Source organism: Gymnodraco acuticeps, unplaced genomic scaffold, assembly GCF_902827175.1.
Source record: "Gymnodraco acuticeps unplaced genomic scaffold, fGymAcu1.1, whole genome shotgun sequence".
Lineage (NCBI taxonomy): Eukaryota > Metazoa > Chordata > Actinopteri > Perciformes > Bathydraconidae > Gymnodraco > Gymnodraco acuticeps.
This window is the reverse complement of record NW_022990021.1, coordinates 2,800,384-2,817,509: the sequence shown is the minus strand read 5'-3', so window position 1 is coordinate 2,817,509 and position 17,126 is coordinate 2,800,384.

Sequence of the window (17,126 nt, the reverse complement as noted above, 5' to 3'; positions counted from 1 at the left end):
CACAGTAAATTACTGTATACAATTTTAGAGTATAATACCGTGTTTCCAACCAAAAATTACAGCAACTCTGGAGTTACTGTATAAATAGCAGTAGTAACGTCCCAACTCTAAAAAATCACAGTAACCAACAATTTACTGTATAAAATCACAGTAACCAACAATGTACTGTAGAAGATCACAGTAACCAACAATGTACTGTAGATATTCACAGTAACCAACAATGTACTGTAGATATTCACAGTAACCAACAATGTAAAGTAGATAATCACAGTAACCAACAATGTACTGTAGAACCTCACAGATTCACAGTAACCAACATTGTACTGTATAAAATCACAGTAACCAACAATGTACTGTAGAAGATCACAGTAACCAACAATGTACTGTAGATATTCACAGTAACCAACAATGTACTGTAGATAATCACAGTAACCAACAATGTACTGTAGATATTCACAGTAACCAACAATGTACTGTAGATATTCACAGTAACCAACAATGTACTGTAGATAATCACAGTAACCAACAATGTACTGTAGAACATCACAGATTCACATTAACCAACAATGTACTGTAGAAGATCACAGTAACCAACAATGTAGGCCTACTGTAGAAAATCACAGTAACCAACAATGTACTGTAGATATTCACAGTAACCAACAATGTACTGTAGATATTCACAGTAACCAACAATGTACTGTAGATAATCACAGTAACCAACAATGTACTGTAGATATTCACAGTAACCAACAATGTACTGTAGATATTCACAGTAACCAACAATGTACTGTAGATATTCACAGTAACCAACAATGTACTGTAGATAATTACAGTAAACATCAATGTACTATAGATAATTACAGTAAACATCAATGTACTGTAGATAATCACAGTAACCAACAATGTACTGTAGAAGATCACAGTAACCAAAAAATAAAGAACCAACCGAAAAACGCCATTTCTAGAAATATCTCAAATATCTTAAATAAACCAACATCTTTTTCTTAATATACATAATCTTGATGCAGTGTAATTACTAGTTTGTCTATACTAGATATTTTATATACTTAGGGTCTTAAAAATATATATCTACTATGTCGTTGCAAACCGGAAGACCTACAACTGTGGGGCTTCCGGTTTCTGAGATAATGATTTTGGGGTTTTCATTAGCTGCAGGCCGTAATCATCAAGATTTACAAAAAATAAAGCCTTGAAATATTTCATTTTGTGTGTAGTGAATCCATATAATATATGAGTTTCACTTTTTGAATTGAATTAATTAAATATATTAACTTTTCCACGATATTCTAATTTATTGAGATGCACCTGTATAGTGGCTTGGCCAAACCAAGTTGAAACCAAGGGATAATTAATAGTAACAGAATACACAAAGGACACTGACAAAAACCCAAATCCCCCCTTTAACATGGAAGCAGGCCACACCCTTTGCTGAACCAGGAAGTAACCTCCCCCAACAGCCACGGTAACTCAAGAGACAAAGAAAGTAATTAATACAAACAATTTTGTCAGTTAATTTATGTAATCAAAATGTCTTACACTTGTAAGGTTTGTAAGTTCAGTACAGGGTCCATTCCTGTATGCATTTGGTTGTTTGTATTGAAAGTGTTTAAGTATTGTGTATTATCTAAGAGTAGTGATTTGCCAAACAGTGCCTTTTGTTGTGTGTCGTCAAATGTGTTAGTTATGTTTATGTATTATGTCTGTCATTTCATGTTTAGTCAGTTCATGTTTATTCACGTCATGTCAGGTCTGTCTATTTATGTCATTCATCTCTAGTTAAGTCCTCGTGTTTCATGTTGTGTCTCGTTTTCCATTTCCTGTTTCATTTTGTACTTACCTCTTGTCTCTCATTTCAGGCCCTGTTACTTCCTCCCTTTGTGTGTTTTCCCGCCATCGTCTGTGTCTGCCCCACCCCTGATTGTTTCCACCTGTTCCCACTCACCTCATGTTTAAATAGTCCTGTCTCCCCCCTGTCCTGTGTCAGTTTGTGTTTGTTCCCACGTGTGGTCGTGCCAGGCCTCAGCAAAGAGAGGATCGTTTTCACTCATGTCAGGTTTTGTTAGTTTAAGTTTATCTTAAGTTCTCTTTTTGTTATGCTTAATTTTTTTCTCCTTGTGAGCGTTTTTTTTGTTATTCCAGTACTTACTCTGTTAAGAGGGATTTTCTGTTCAATGACATTAAAAAGACAATTTTCGTTACATTCAAGACTGTGTCTCTGGGTCGTGCATTTGGGTTCTCCAGTTTGTGTCGAGGTCGTGACACCTTTTCAACTACAGCACGTCTCTAAAATGGCTTGGCAGAAGAAATGGCTTCATATTTTCTTGTGTTTTGTTATCGCCACTGTTTTAAAAATGCAATCTCCATGTTTTTGGATATTAATATTGATTGTTTTATGGATGAAAATATTTATAATTTAGCCCAAGAAAATACATGGTCTTGATACCGTTCAACAATTAAGAATACATTGTTAAAATGTATTGTTTGCTGTCTCCCTGCAGTTATTGGTGAGCTTTAAAATTGTGTCAAGAATTTCTGGTAATCTGTAAATTACCAGCATGACATGAAGTATACTATAATAAATTGTTTTACAGTTCCAATACTGATACTGTAACTTAAAATTATAGCATTAAAGTTTCTATTTTACAGTTGAAATACATGTAAACCAAAATTCAGTACTTTTTAAATGGCAGTGTTTTATTTTATAGTTAAAATACTATTACCTTAAACAAAAATACAATGCTTGGAAATTACTGTTTTATTTTACTGCTATAACACTACTGCTGTAACAAAAAATAAAGTAATTACATATTACTGTGTTTCATTTTACAGTTAAAACACAAATACAGTACTTGGAAGTTACTGTGTTTAATTTTACAGCTATAATACTACTACTGTAATACCAAACAAAGTAAATGCTATTTACTTTGTTTCATTTTACAGTTAAAACACTATTACCGTAAACACAAATACAGTACTTGGAAGTTACTGTGTTTCATTTTACACTGTTACTGTAAATAAAAACTGTAAATACTGTGATTACCTTTTAAAGTATATAACTGGCAGCAATTGACAAGTTACTCACTGTAATTCATTTTACAGTATTTAACTGGCAGCAATTGACAAGTTACTTACTGTAATTCATTTTTACAGTATTTAACTGGCAGCAATTGACAAGTTACTCACTGTAATTCATTTTACAGTAAGTAACTTGTCAATTGCTGCCGGTTAAATACTGTGAATTTCACGGTACGTTTCTTACAGTGCACCAGTAGCTCTAACCTTGTTTATTTTGTAAATAAATAGTACGAGACCAATGTTTAATGGAAGCTACAATAGTGGCAATGTATGATAATATATATTTTTTTCCAGCATTGAATTTCTCTGTTTAAAAAAAAAAAAAATTGAAGTGAGTGAATAAAACAATTAAGTAATTTGCTACGGTAATCTTGAACTTAATTTGATAATTATTTAAGTAATAATAAAATAATGCCAACCAATGATGGAATATGTATATGATGCAATTGTAAATCAGTGATAGAAATGTGCATCATCAAAAGATGTCTGAAAGAAAAACAGTATATTATTATGATTTGTAGTGAAAACATATATTTTAGTATTGACTTATGCTACACCTTAAACTTTCAGGGGAAACAATTATAATGAGAGAAAGAAGAGAAATAACAATGACATAACGGAATAAATATGTCTCCTTTCTTGTACATTCCTCTGCAATTATTTTCACGTGAATACCTTTCATAAAAACATTCTTTACAGATGTTTTAAATCAAAATATGTCTAATCTATACACTCCTTGACATTGTTTAACACATACAGTGGGGCAACACATTATTAAGTCAGCCACCAATTGTGCAAGTTCTCCCACTTAAAAAGATGAGAGAGGCCTGTAATTTTCATCCTAGGTACACTTCAACTATGAGAGACAGAATGGGGGGAAAGAATCCAGGAAATCACATTGTAGGATTTTTAATGAATTAATTGGTAAATTCCTCGGTAAAATAAGTATTTGGTCACCTACAAACAAACAAGATTTCTGGCTCTCACAGACCTGTAACTTCTTCTTTAAGAGCCTCCTCTGTCCTCCACTCGTTAACTGTATTAATGGCATCTGTTTGAACTCGTTATCAGTATAAAAGACACCTGTCCACAACCTCAAACAGTCACACTACAAACTCCACTATGGCCAAGACCAAAGAGCTGTCAAAGGACACCAGAAACAAAATTGTAGACCTGCACCAGGCTGGGAAGACTGAATCTGCAATAGGTAAGCAGCTTGGTGTGAAGAAATCAACTGTGGGAGCAATTATTAGAAAATGGAAGACATACAAGACCACTGATAATCTCCCTCGATCTGGGGCTCCACGCAAGATCTCACCCCGTGGGGTCAAAATGATCACAAGAACGGTGAGCAAAAATCCCAGAACCACACGGGGGGACCTAGTCAATGACCTGCAGAGAGCTGGGACCAAAGTAACAAAGGCTACCATCAGTAACACACTACGCCGCCAGGGACTCAAATCCTGCAGTGCCAGACGTGTCCCCCTGCTTAAGCCAGTACATGTCCAGGCCCGTCTGAAGTTTGATAGAGAGCATTTAGATGATCCATAAGAGGATTGGGAGAATGTCATATGGTCAGATGAAACCAAAATAGAACTTTTTGGTAAAAACTCAACTAGACGTGTTTGGAGGAGAAAGAATGCTGAGTTGCATGTGAAACATGGGGGTGGAAACATCATGCTTTGGGGCTGTTTTTCTGCAAAGGGACCAGGACGACTGATCCGTGTAAAGGAAAGAATGAATGGGGCCATGTATCGTGAGATTTTGAGTGACAACCTCCTTCCATCAGCAAGGGCATTGAAGATGAAACGTGGCTGGGTCTTTCAGCATGACAATGATCCCAAACACACCGCCCGGGCAATGAAGGAGTGGCTTCTGTTAGTGTATTCTAGAACCCTGAAGGCAGGAGAGACTGAAAAGAGTCAAGGGAAGCTTATAAAAGTTACCAGCATTTAATTACACAAAAGATGTGGTGGTGTACAAAATGAAATGTGCGAGTGGAGGCGCTCTCCTCATCCGACCGGTCAGTCCAGGTCAGCAGGTAGAAGAGGTCAATTATTGGCTTGCTCTTCCTGTTGTCATCTGAGGTCTTCTCCTATTGGCCGGCGTCGTCGGGGGGGCGCGTCCAATGCAATTCCTGCCTTTTTCTGTTGCTAAATTACATCATTCTGGTGTCTGTGGTTATTTAAACATTCCCTAATAAACGTTATTCAGCTGCAATAAATGAGTGCTAAACCCAGTGTGCTCAGTGTACAACATCACATGTTATTTCACCTTTGATTCACGGTTTGGAAATGCAGCATTTCGCCACATGCTAATGCTAACCGGAAGTGAAGAATTTTCAGAATAAAAGTATTAAGTTAATAGTTAGTGAACTTCAGTTTTTTCAGAATAAAACTGATTTAAATTAAATAGTGTATTTAATTCAAATTACGCCATAACAACATTGATTTTAATTTCTAACACTTCGTAAGAAGCATTTCAAGGTCCTGGAGTGGCCTAGCCAGTCTCCAGATCTCAACCCCATAGAAAACCTTTGGAGGGAGTTGAAAGTCTGTGTTGCCCAGCGACAGCCCCAAAACATCAGTGCTCTAGAGGAGATCTGCATGGAGGAATGGGCCAAAATACCAGCAACAGTGTGTGAAAACCTTGTGAAGACTAACGCTGCGTCCACACTACAGCGTCGACAGCTTCAAAAACAGTTTCCAACGCGTCTGCCCATTCACTTTGAATGGGGTGACGTCACGTTGCCTCGCTTTTCGCCGAACTGAATTGTGGGTAGCATAGCGGTCCGTCTCCGCCGTCAGAAGTTGAACAATGATTTTCTGGACATTGCAGTGGGGAACAGCTTCCTTCTCCACAAGGAGCTGCACAAGATGAGGGGTGACCCCAGCAGGACGAAGCCACACACCCAGAAGTCCTTCAGGGAGCAGCTTGCTGCAGACATGAGGGGTGAAGTCCCTGCAGCAGCACCACCACCAAATAATTGGATTGGGAATACATTCATCTTTTGTTTGTTGATTTATATGTTGTTTAAATGCTGAAAAAGCAGTGCATGTACTGCACAAGGATAACAATATTTATGCATCAGCAGCCCAGCTCAAGTGTCCCTTGTCGATTGTGGCGGTGCTGGATAAATGACTGCACCCTTTGCTACAGTAGGGGCAAAGAAAAATGTCTGACAGTGTGATGATACTAAGTAGAGTGAAAGAAGGGAACAGGAACTGTGAAGTATCAGTCTGGCTTTCACCGCAGAGCTGGTGACTCAGCACAGGCCTGCAGTGGATTTCAATAAATCAAAAAGCTAACTGGACTCAAGGGGTGGCAATGGCTGAGTGTTTCTCCTAACAGCTGTGTAAGTCAACAAAGAAGTGAGTGACAGTTTGGAGAGGATCCAGGGAATAGTCAATGTACGATTGGCGCTGTAAGCTACTTTACTGCGGATCCCATGATTACCTGTTCTCCCACAGTGAGAGAAAGAAGCTGAATATTTAACTGCACGATCAGTTGAGAAGCTTTTCTTAGTCATGGTGGAATGGAGAAACCCAATCATCTACAAAATATATTTGAAAATACAAACCAACAACATATGCTGGAGGTCTTCTTTGTTATTAGGCACCCAAAGTACAGGTTTTTTGTAAATCGTTTCAAGTGTTTTGTGCTTTACGTCCCGATTGACGTTAAACATCATTTTGGATACTTTGGATCATCAATTCTTTAAGCTAGCAAAGTATTTTCTGTCCAGTTTCTTGTCCCTTTAGTTTGAAGCTGTCTTTGTGGCCTAACCCTAACCTGTTTAGCTTTGTTATGCTCTTCATCTTCAACACCCCCAAAATCTCTTTAGATTCTAAATGGTCCATTATGTTCACCAGGTGTCTTCTGTCTGCTGTTTGGTGCCTAACATGGAGTGATCCACAGGTTTTTAGCACATTTACGCTGAAAGCAGCTGCTTTTTATCAGAGTGCGAAGAGTGGACACAAACAGAAGTTGCTGCCAAACATTTGAACAATGAGCTGAAAGGCAAGACTCTGTAAAGACAAGGGGAGCTGCAGATCCATCAATAAGTCCTTACAAATTGTTGCAATGTTCAAAAATATCGATTATAGCCACTTCAACTAACTGCTGTGACTTTCTTAAATATATAAAATCATGCTTTGATTTCCAGTAGCGTATTATTGCGAAAACAAATTAAACCGGTGTCTGACATTTTGAAGATGCAGTTAATAAATATGTCCTTATTCTGCTGATAGAACAACATAATGCGGGCTGAATTACATTCCATGCAATATGGTGAGTATCATTTGTTTGTATGTGTTATGGTAGTAAAAACTGAAGATAATATGCCTACATTTGGCATTCATCCCTATACAGTATCACTGCAGTGTGTTAGATGTTCTTTTCCTCAGTAATGGTCATAACTGGGACAGGCTTGGGGTTAAAGGTGGCCTCCAGCTCCTCAGCTATAGCTGAAGGAGATTTTGAGAGAATTTGACACTAAACCCTAATTGCTCGGTGCTTCCTTGCTGACTCTCACCACATGCTCTGGTTACATACATACATGCATTGTGGTATTGCATTGTTTGTGCTTTGGAGATATGTGCAGTGCAGATGCTATATGGTATATATGATCATTGCTAATATAGCAAAATATATCCTTTTTTAATTGAATAAACAAAAGGCCACAGCCATGATTTGAACTGCTGCCATTATAAGCAGCGTCTGTCATTACGAACTCATAAATATGCTGCCTCGCCTTTCAGCACCGACTTAATCTATTTTTATACATATCATAAGTGAATGCAGAAAAAGCATTGAATGCCATTGGAAGAAGCAAACAGAATTACAAGCTCTATTTACACAAAGCTCTATTTACGCAAGCAAACATAATTAACGGGCACAGAATCTGACAGTGCACCTGTTATAGTCCTAAAAACTCTTCCTGCCTGAAGAGAGAAAATCTGCTGCTTCCTTTATAATGATGCTGCTATTCTAAAATTGTAAAATTGTCTCGTTTTTTTGTTCAAAAGGGGTAGCAATTTTCGGTAAATGTTTCTAAACACTCAGTGGTGACTGCGGAAAATCTGGTGGGTTTTCACATCTTATTTTTTGTGCAGCTCCAGTGAATCCTGCCCCTCAGTGTTCATGGACCTGCATCCTAAGTGGTGTGTGTGTGTGTGTGTGTGTGTGTGTGTGTGTGTGTGTGTGTGTGTGTGTGTGTGTGTGTGTGTGTGTGTGTGTGTGTGTGTGTGTGTGTGTGTGTGTGTGTGTGTGTGTGTGTGTGTGTGTGTGTGTGTGTGTGTGTGTGTGTGTGTGTGTGTGTGTGTTCAACACTTGACTATAATGAGCTCGTGGAATCTTCCACACCGCTCTAATAGCTGCATTCTGAACCATACCCCTGGGCTAAAGGGTCGCGCTGCGTCTGTGGGAGCCGAGGCGTGCTCCAGCGCCTGGCAGCCTGCAGCCCCGCCATCCATCAGCACAGCTTAGGCCATCGCTACTGCTCAGAACCGTGGCAGAGGCACAGGCTGACACACACTGCCCCGGCTGGAGACAAATCACACATATACAGTACATGTTGAGTTTCATTCAGGAGATTCAATGGGCGAGAAACGAGGCATGGTTTTATTACGTTCTGAAATGTCCATATGCTCCAAACATAGATGCACATTCATTTTTTTACCAAAGAAAAAAATGTGGTTAAGAACCTTTTCTGACTAACAGCCTAATCGGTCGCCTACTCATTGTGCTCGAGGAGTAACATGAGAGCAAGGCACAAATACAATTATATATGATACATTGTTTAGTCTGCCAGGTGTGTGTGTGTGTGTGTGCTGATGAATGGTTATTTCATTTATTATGGTGGTCCGGAAACACCATGGGTGTTACAAAGTTGACTAACCCCCCCCAAAATTCAATGAATGTGGTCCTTCAACAGTCATCAGCAATGTTATATGTTCACAAGTCTACTATGGAGGATATCATAAAGCCTTGATGCAATCAAATGTAAAACACAAAAGTTATGAGTGATGTAAATCGGTCAGATTTGACCGGAACACAACAGGGGGTTAAAACATGTTTTTATTGCTGTGTTTGCTCAGTCCATAAGCAGGTTCAGAGACTAGGTTTGATTTTTCTTGGAATTTAAAATGCTCCGTACGTTAAGTATTTCACCTCTGTGATGGAAGAAAAACTCCCTCCGTGTTATGTACTACAACCCGTATCAGTGTGGCTCTGAAAATGCCAAGCTCATTACCATCAACCGGCCGGGCTTGATGAAAACTAAGCCGTGATTTCAGAAGAAGCTGATATGAGAGGGGAGGATTAGCAGCCTGTCAGCAAGCCGGAGGAGATTTCATGCAGAGCCCAGAGTAGCTGTCTGAGGCATCAAAGTTCATCTTTATTAAAGGATATAATGAGTGGATTCCCAAAGACAGCATCAAATACATCACACATGATAAATGTAGCAGATACAACGTTTTTCTTTTTCAGAATGGACAAATCTGAGTAGAAATACTTAACAGGATCTGCACTTTCTTCAATCTATTTTCATAATTTTAGACAAGTTAACAGTTTCATTGATGATAATCGCTAGCCATAAACTGCCACCACCACTTGTGATTCATTACGTATATTACAAAGCCCATCATGAAAAAGGTTATATCTCACATGGATTTCAGGGTAATGCTAACCAGTCAGATCTTTTGTTACAAAAGTCGTTTTAGTCACCCCTAATGTGAAATACTTGAGGAAGACAATGAATAAAAACCACAGAGACAAATGTAGAATTGAATGCAAATGTTACACAAGACAAAGCCTTTATTCTACATGCCAAATATATTGTGATTGTCAAGCTAGCAAGGCTCTTAAACAAGACAAAATACTTAATTGCCAAAGTTAATATGAATTTGTTAAATAATGTAGTCAATTCACAATGCCTAAAATAAGAGGTGACAAAAACAATTTACCACATGTATGAAACAGCATAATCCTTAAGAAATAATCGGATAAATCTTCACTTAAAATAATTGCTCTTCTTGTAGCGTGCCTGGATAATGTTCTAGCTTGACAATAGGAAGATTGTAGCAATGGCCATTGATCGTCGCAGCGATTGTAAGGCCCTGGATTGAATCAAACAATCATCTGCAATTACATCGATTGTATGAATCTCCGATAGAGCATGGCGGCTAAACAAAGAGGAAGCAGTTGGAGACCAGGGAGGACATTGTGAGGTGATGCATGATTCACTGTGTATTCTGCACCTGTAATTTAGTTTGACAAGCTGATGAGACTACACTGTGTGCCACGCTGCATGCTCAAATGCTTCATGCTCACTGTAGTCCAAGCAATTACCACCACCTAATGTACGGAAAGTTGGAAAGAAAGAACATTGTGTGAAAATTGTCTTTGATAAAGACAGGAAGTGGCCTCAATCTGGTGAGGACTTAATAAGACATTAGGATATTTGAGGACAATATCAGTCCCCTTATGTGCAAGAAAAGTAAACCCCTCTGACAGCATACATCTGGATGCAAATGACCCATTCCATGTTTGTGTCCTATCTTTCCTGAACCTATTCATCACTTTCATCTGTGTGAGCATCCTCTCAGCCCAGAAATCATATCCTATCCCTCTCCTCCAAGACTGACAAGACTGTTTTCCCCATGTTCTGTTTCATTCTTTTCCCATACATCTAAATCCATTTGGATGCAGCATGTGGATGATGTTGTATGCCAATAGTGAGGACAGGTTTCCAGCATCTTACTACTCAGCGAGCTGGTTTGTGTTCAAAAGTGGATAAACTGGTGCACCATTTTAATAAGCGTTAACGTCTTTCAAGCCCTTCAAAGTTCCCATGAAAATGGCTGAATAGTGATATTGTTTAAAGGTTTTGTTTGTTTGGGTTTTTGGTTTATAAGCAAAAGGGAACATTGAAAAGGCAGATTGTAAACGTATAGTGGTTATGGCTGAGCACAATTTGTGAACCCTTAGCATACATTGGAAAGGTTCTAAATATTGTTTCCATTGCAATTCCAGCTTTCATGATAACAAATATGTATCCATTTATTTCAGATCCCATTTCAGTAGTACATTTTACATTAAGAGAACATACTCCATTTTTTTGTTGACACTGACCGCATTTGTTGAAAGCAAACTGTTATTACTATATTAGTCGAGTAAAACACGTTTCAACATCTAGAATGCAGATATATTACTGGACTATTATGTATATATTATTATGTATTATATAAGTAATCATGTATTCTTGCTTTCATAACAATTGCCTCAAATGTTCACTTTTGTGTATTATTTTTACAACACTTAACAAATTGTTCAACCATGAAGCAAATAAAGTTAGGAAATGCTCATAATTTTACAGTTTCAATGTTATCACCTATCCTAAAAACGTATTCCCTATTATAACAGATGAAAAAGTTAGTTTTCAAAGAAGTTAAAGGTCCCAACATGTTGATGATCATTGATCATCAGATGATCATTCATCAGTAAAATTTTGCAGAGGCCAGAAACAAAACGTTGGGTTCTAATGTGTGAGCCAGTTAAAAGCCCATTACTTTGTGTCTCTGCTCCTTCATGTGCCCACTCTTCTCTCTGTTTTGCCTTTTCCGACACATCAGACTGGACATCTGAGTTAGCTGGAACGATATTTGGAGAAAGCATGGTGGCCACCACTTTTAATTAACCGACACACAGAAACCAGGAGCAACAGCATGCTTGGATTGAAAGATATATTTAAAAAAAATGAAACCCGAACTTTGTACAATTTGATTCTAAGTTCCTTGTAAAGTGGATGAAGCTTGTTATTTTAAAGGTCTTCTATTCTACTCTTTCTTAGGCATATATTATGGTCTGAGATATATCACAAACATGTCTCTGAAGTGTTTTGCTAAAAATACCAAACAGATCATGCATTTTAGCATGCCCCATATCCCTCTGTTTCAGCCCTGTTTTCGAAAGTGCTGATTCTGTGTCTGTAACTTTAAATGCACATTTTAAAGCATCTATACCAGGGGTGGGCACACTTTTTGGCTTAGGTGCCACTATGAGTTTTAAAATTTGACAGACGGGCCGGGCCAGTAGCAGATCGGTGAAAAAATATTTAGCTGTCCACTCCTCATAAAACATTCTGCACTCATTGTCGAGTTTTCTTTTCTTTGGTCCACTCATTGTTACAGATGCAGGTTCAAAGGTGAATTATTGCGTCATGGCGTAACCGTTTACGTGCCTTCTTATGTCGCTGATTTTCTCCGCAACACCGCTCACAACAACATCAATAGAGGACTGCGTCGGGTAGTTTTTAATCATACAAAGCCAGATTCAATTAAAGAACTACTTCTCCAACCTTACACCTTTCTCCAGAGTGCCGTGGTGCATTGTTTATTAATGTGGTTCAGCGGCATTACCGCCCGCTGCAGCGCTGCTCGTCTACCGGAGTTGAGTCTACTGTTAACTCACGGCAGCGGCCGCTTTAAAGTATTCACTGTCCGACTGTCACACAAGCAGCTGATCCCCCATCTCCATCAGTGAATGTGTGTCAGTCTGAATTGACGCTGTTTGGCATCACAACGCTGTTATGAAAGTGTATCTGGCATTCTACAGGTGATGCTAGCATAGCAACCGAAGCTAATCAGACTATCTCGACTACTTGTTGCTATCATATTGTGGCATAAGCCGTTTTCCATCCATCCATCCATCTTCTTCCGCTTATCCGTGGTCGGGTCGCGGGGGTAGCAGTTCCAGCAGAGAGCCCCAAACTTTCTTTTCCCTGGCGACATCAACCAGCTCTGACTGGGGGATCCCAAGGCGCTCCCAGGCCAGCGAAGAGATATAATCCCTCCACCTGGTCCTAGGTCTACCCCTTGGTCTCTTCCCAGCTGGACGTGCCTGGAACACCTCCCTAGGGAGGCGCCCAGGTGGCATCCTAACTAGGTGCCCGAACCACCTCAACTGGCTCCTTTCGACGCGAAGGAGGAGCGGTCTCAACTCCGAGTCCCTCCCTGATGACCGAACTTCTCACCTTATCCCTAAGGGAGACACCAGCCACCCTGCGGAGAAAACCCATCTCGGCCGCTTGTATCCGCGATCTCGTTCTTTCGGTCATGACCCATCCTTCATGACCATAGGTGAGGGTAGGAACGAAAATGGCCCGGTAGACAGAGAGCTTTGCCTTCTGGCTCAGCTCCCTTTTCGTCACAACGGTGCGGTAAAGCGACTGCAGTACCGCTCCCGCTGCTCCGATTCTCCGGCCCATCTCACGCTCCATTGTTCCCTCACTCGAGAACAAGACCCCGAGATACTTGAACTCCTTCACTTGGGGTAAGGACTCATTCCCTACTTGAAGTGGACAGTCCATCGGTTTCCTGCTGAGAACCATGGCCTCAGATTTGGAGGTAAGCCGTTTTCTACACACATATTTACCGCCGTAGTTTTCGTTATGATTCTACTTGTGATGGCCACATGTAGCCCATGTATTGATTCCATCCGATAGCTGCAATAATACAAAACAACAGGACAACGTCTGCCTCTACACAATGGTCAATAACAGTGAACGGATGGTCATTAAAGTAAGATAAAATAAACAGAATCACACTAAGCCTGGTTAGTGTTGCCTGACTTTAATAAGTGTGTGGTTGCGTTCTAGTCACTTTGCTCAGCGCTATTGCTTGTTACAACTTGTATTCGCTGTACTCGCCATGAACTGTTATTGCTCAGGTTAATCTCGACCTCCTCCAATGTAAGCGTGACGTATTTGGTTCTTAGATCTTGCCGGGTTGCCGACTCCAGCAAAGGTACATTTTGTCTAGAGTGCGCCATCTAGTGGGATCAACTGAAATGCCGGGTATTGCAGGAAAAAGGCTAAATGAATGCGGCCTTTACTACAATTTGGACAATTTTGTACCAATATTCGGCGGGCCGGATTAAAAAGCCCAACGGGCCGTATATGGCCCGCAGGCCTTAGTTTGCCCATGCCTGATCTAGACTAATAATGGCGCGTTTCCACTGCAGGCCTCGCTCGGCCTCGCTCGGCCTTGTTCGGTTTGGTTAGGCCTTATTAGGCCCGGCTCACTTTAATGCTGCACTTCCATTACAGTTTAGGAACTGGGGTAGTCACTATAGTAACGCAGTGTAGGCGGAGCCGTGACGTCATCTTCAATGAGAGCCCCAGAAAAACAACACAGCCGTTAGTTCTTAACACTCAGAGCTCACAGCTCCTCATATCTGTTCAGAAACTAGACAAAAGTTAAACAAGTACAAACCACAGACTGCCTGTGTCATGGCGAATACAGTCGCTGGTTTATTTATGTCTGTATAGGCCGTTGTTGTGAGTGTGGACGGTCGGAGCATATATAACGTTAGCTTAGCCAAGCTAACGTCTGTCTGCCGTCTGTCTGCAGACTTGTCAAAGCATTAATTCATGGTTTTTACTAACCGGTATCAGTATGTTGTTACTTCGGCATAATTTTGAAACGTGTATTACAATTAAATCACGGTCAAATATGTTCATCTTGTTGTAGTTGTAGCCAGTGCTTGAATTGGAATGAAAAAGGTGCCAGTACTCTAAAATCAGCAACTTTTTCAAGTCAATTTTATATATACAGCCCACAAACAAGAATTTGGCTACTATAATGCTGGTGGGTTTGTCTCTTTACTACTGTATATTTTAGAAAGGTTCACTGTACTTAACATTTTTTATGATAGGCAGCGGATATGGCTAAAGCTCAGTAAGTTCAATATTAACTGAAAATATAGCAATCAAAGTCTAGATCTTCTGCTGAAGACACATGAAGCAGAGACCTTTCAGGTGAGAGCCCCTCTGGTGGTGTTCAACATTAATGACAAGGAAACAAAGCTCTGGTCAGAAGCATTTTTTATAAAAAGCTTTAACAAAATTAAGTATTTCTGTACATTTGAATGCAATCTAACTTTCCAACTCAGAAAACGAAAAACAAAAAAGTGCCAAAAGTCTTCTCACATGGCTGAGCTGCTTTGCAATATACTTCACCACTGAAGAATACAAATATGTATAAAGTAAACTATGATGCAATCTAACTTTCCAACTCAGAAAAATGATAAAGAGCATGAACAAAGAACATGTAAAAACAAATGCAAAATTTGCACAATCTAAAATGAGAAACTGTAACTGCAAGTAACAAAGTCTGAGCCATGGTAAAGAGTTACATTGAACACCAAGCTGATCAGATAACTCCCTGGTTGGTCTGAAGTCCTTCTATCTCCAGGATCTGTACAAATCGGCACATTATGCCAAAAGTCTTCTCACTGGGGGAGCTGCTTTGCAATATACTTCACATTGTTAGAAAAGGCTCCAGAAGGCCTTGGGGACATCAGTATCAGGGGCTGGAGCTGGACAGGCTCTTTCATCAGCACTTCTCCTTCCCTTTGCCAGCCAGGACCTCACATACTGTTCCGGATTGAACTGTCCTAGTGATGGTCCATTACATTTAATGAAAACCAGGCTGGACAGTCGGCTGACAGAGAGAGCATTCCTTTTTGCAGTAAGGATATCGTTCATGCAGCTGAATGCCCGCTCACACTCACTAGTGGAGACAGCGATGGTTCGGACTGCTTTCAGTAGAGGCTCCATGGCAGCAGGTGTACGGGATGCCCTGGTTTCCTTGTATTCGCGAAAGCCCTGAACAGTCTCTCTTCTGTCCACTTTCAGCACTTCGCACAAACGTAGCACCTCTACGTCCCCATACTGTACGTCTAACTCCTCTTCAGGCCAACTTCCAGGATGGATAACTTTCATGTCCTGGATTAGCTGATTGTCCCGGGCCTCCCGGCCATGTAATGGGATTTCTCTTGTGCTGACATGAGAGGAGGTTGTGGAAGTCATTCTGTGTCTCAGATTCTCTACCATACTGCGGAAAAACTGACCTGCATGAATCTGTACAAGCCTGCCATTCTCACGCAGGGCAACACCCTTGAAGGACTTCTCAGCTAGAGCTGTATGAACTGTAGTCATGTGTGGGCCAGGCATGGTGACCATGGATTAAAAAACTCGTATTTCTCGAGTTAAGAGCCTATCTGCTGTAGGCAGTGTCATCTCTCTTTTTGGAGTTGCCGAGAGAGGTCGCTGAGCTCTGTGAGCGCATCGTACATCAGTCCCAGATTGCTGACAAACGTTGCAGATGTGAGCACATCATCCAGGCCCTTGTACTTTGCTCTGTCTCTGGAATCCCTGCTCGTGTCGTTTGCAGCATTTGTGAAGTGATCATGAAGCACTCGGTAGTTTTCCCAGACTGCTCTGACGCTCCTTTCACTTGAAGCCACCCAGCGGATGGACAAAACACGCCCTATCACCAGGAGACGCTGTCCGACTGCTTGCGCACACTGCGCTAACTGCCTCTGATTTTTGGGGGAGGCATGGAACAAGGAATAGAGTTTGTCAAAAAAGATCTGGAAATGATTGAGCCCTGAGACCCTCCTTGACCACATCCCCAACTGCCAGCTCTAGACGATGATTGGAGCAGTGCCACACAAACAGGCTTGGGAATTTACTACACAACTGGGTAGCAACGCCTGTTCTCTTCCCTAGCATGACTGAAGCCCCATCACATGCAAAATAAACGAAACACTGACCTAAAAAGTCCTCGTTAAAATCTCTTCCAAGACACTCCATTAACGCCTTTGTGATGTCATCAGCCGTTGTTCCATCCAACTCGATCAGCTCCCAAAAAAACGTTTCGGGCTCAGCATCAGCTAATGCTGAGCGTAGACACACAACAAGCACCGTTTTACCACTAATAGTGGTAGATTCATCGACCAAAACACAGAGTTTTCTTTGGTTTTCTGTAATGTCTTTTGCCATTTTTTTCTTCAGCTCATGAGCTATGTGGTCGATGATTTCGCCACAGGTTTATTGGAGTGCAAAAACCCTGCCCACGTTCAGCCCATTCAGTTTCTGTACATTCAAATCAATTGGCATGTCTGTGAATGGCCGGCTATGTTTGCCAATTTTATATGCCGTTCGAAAAACTCTGATAGTGGTGTCT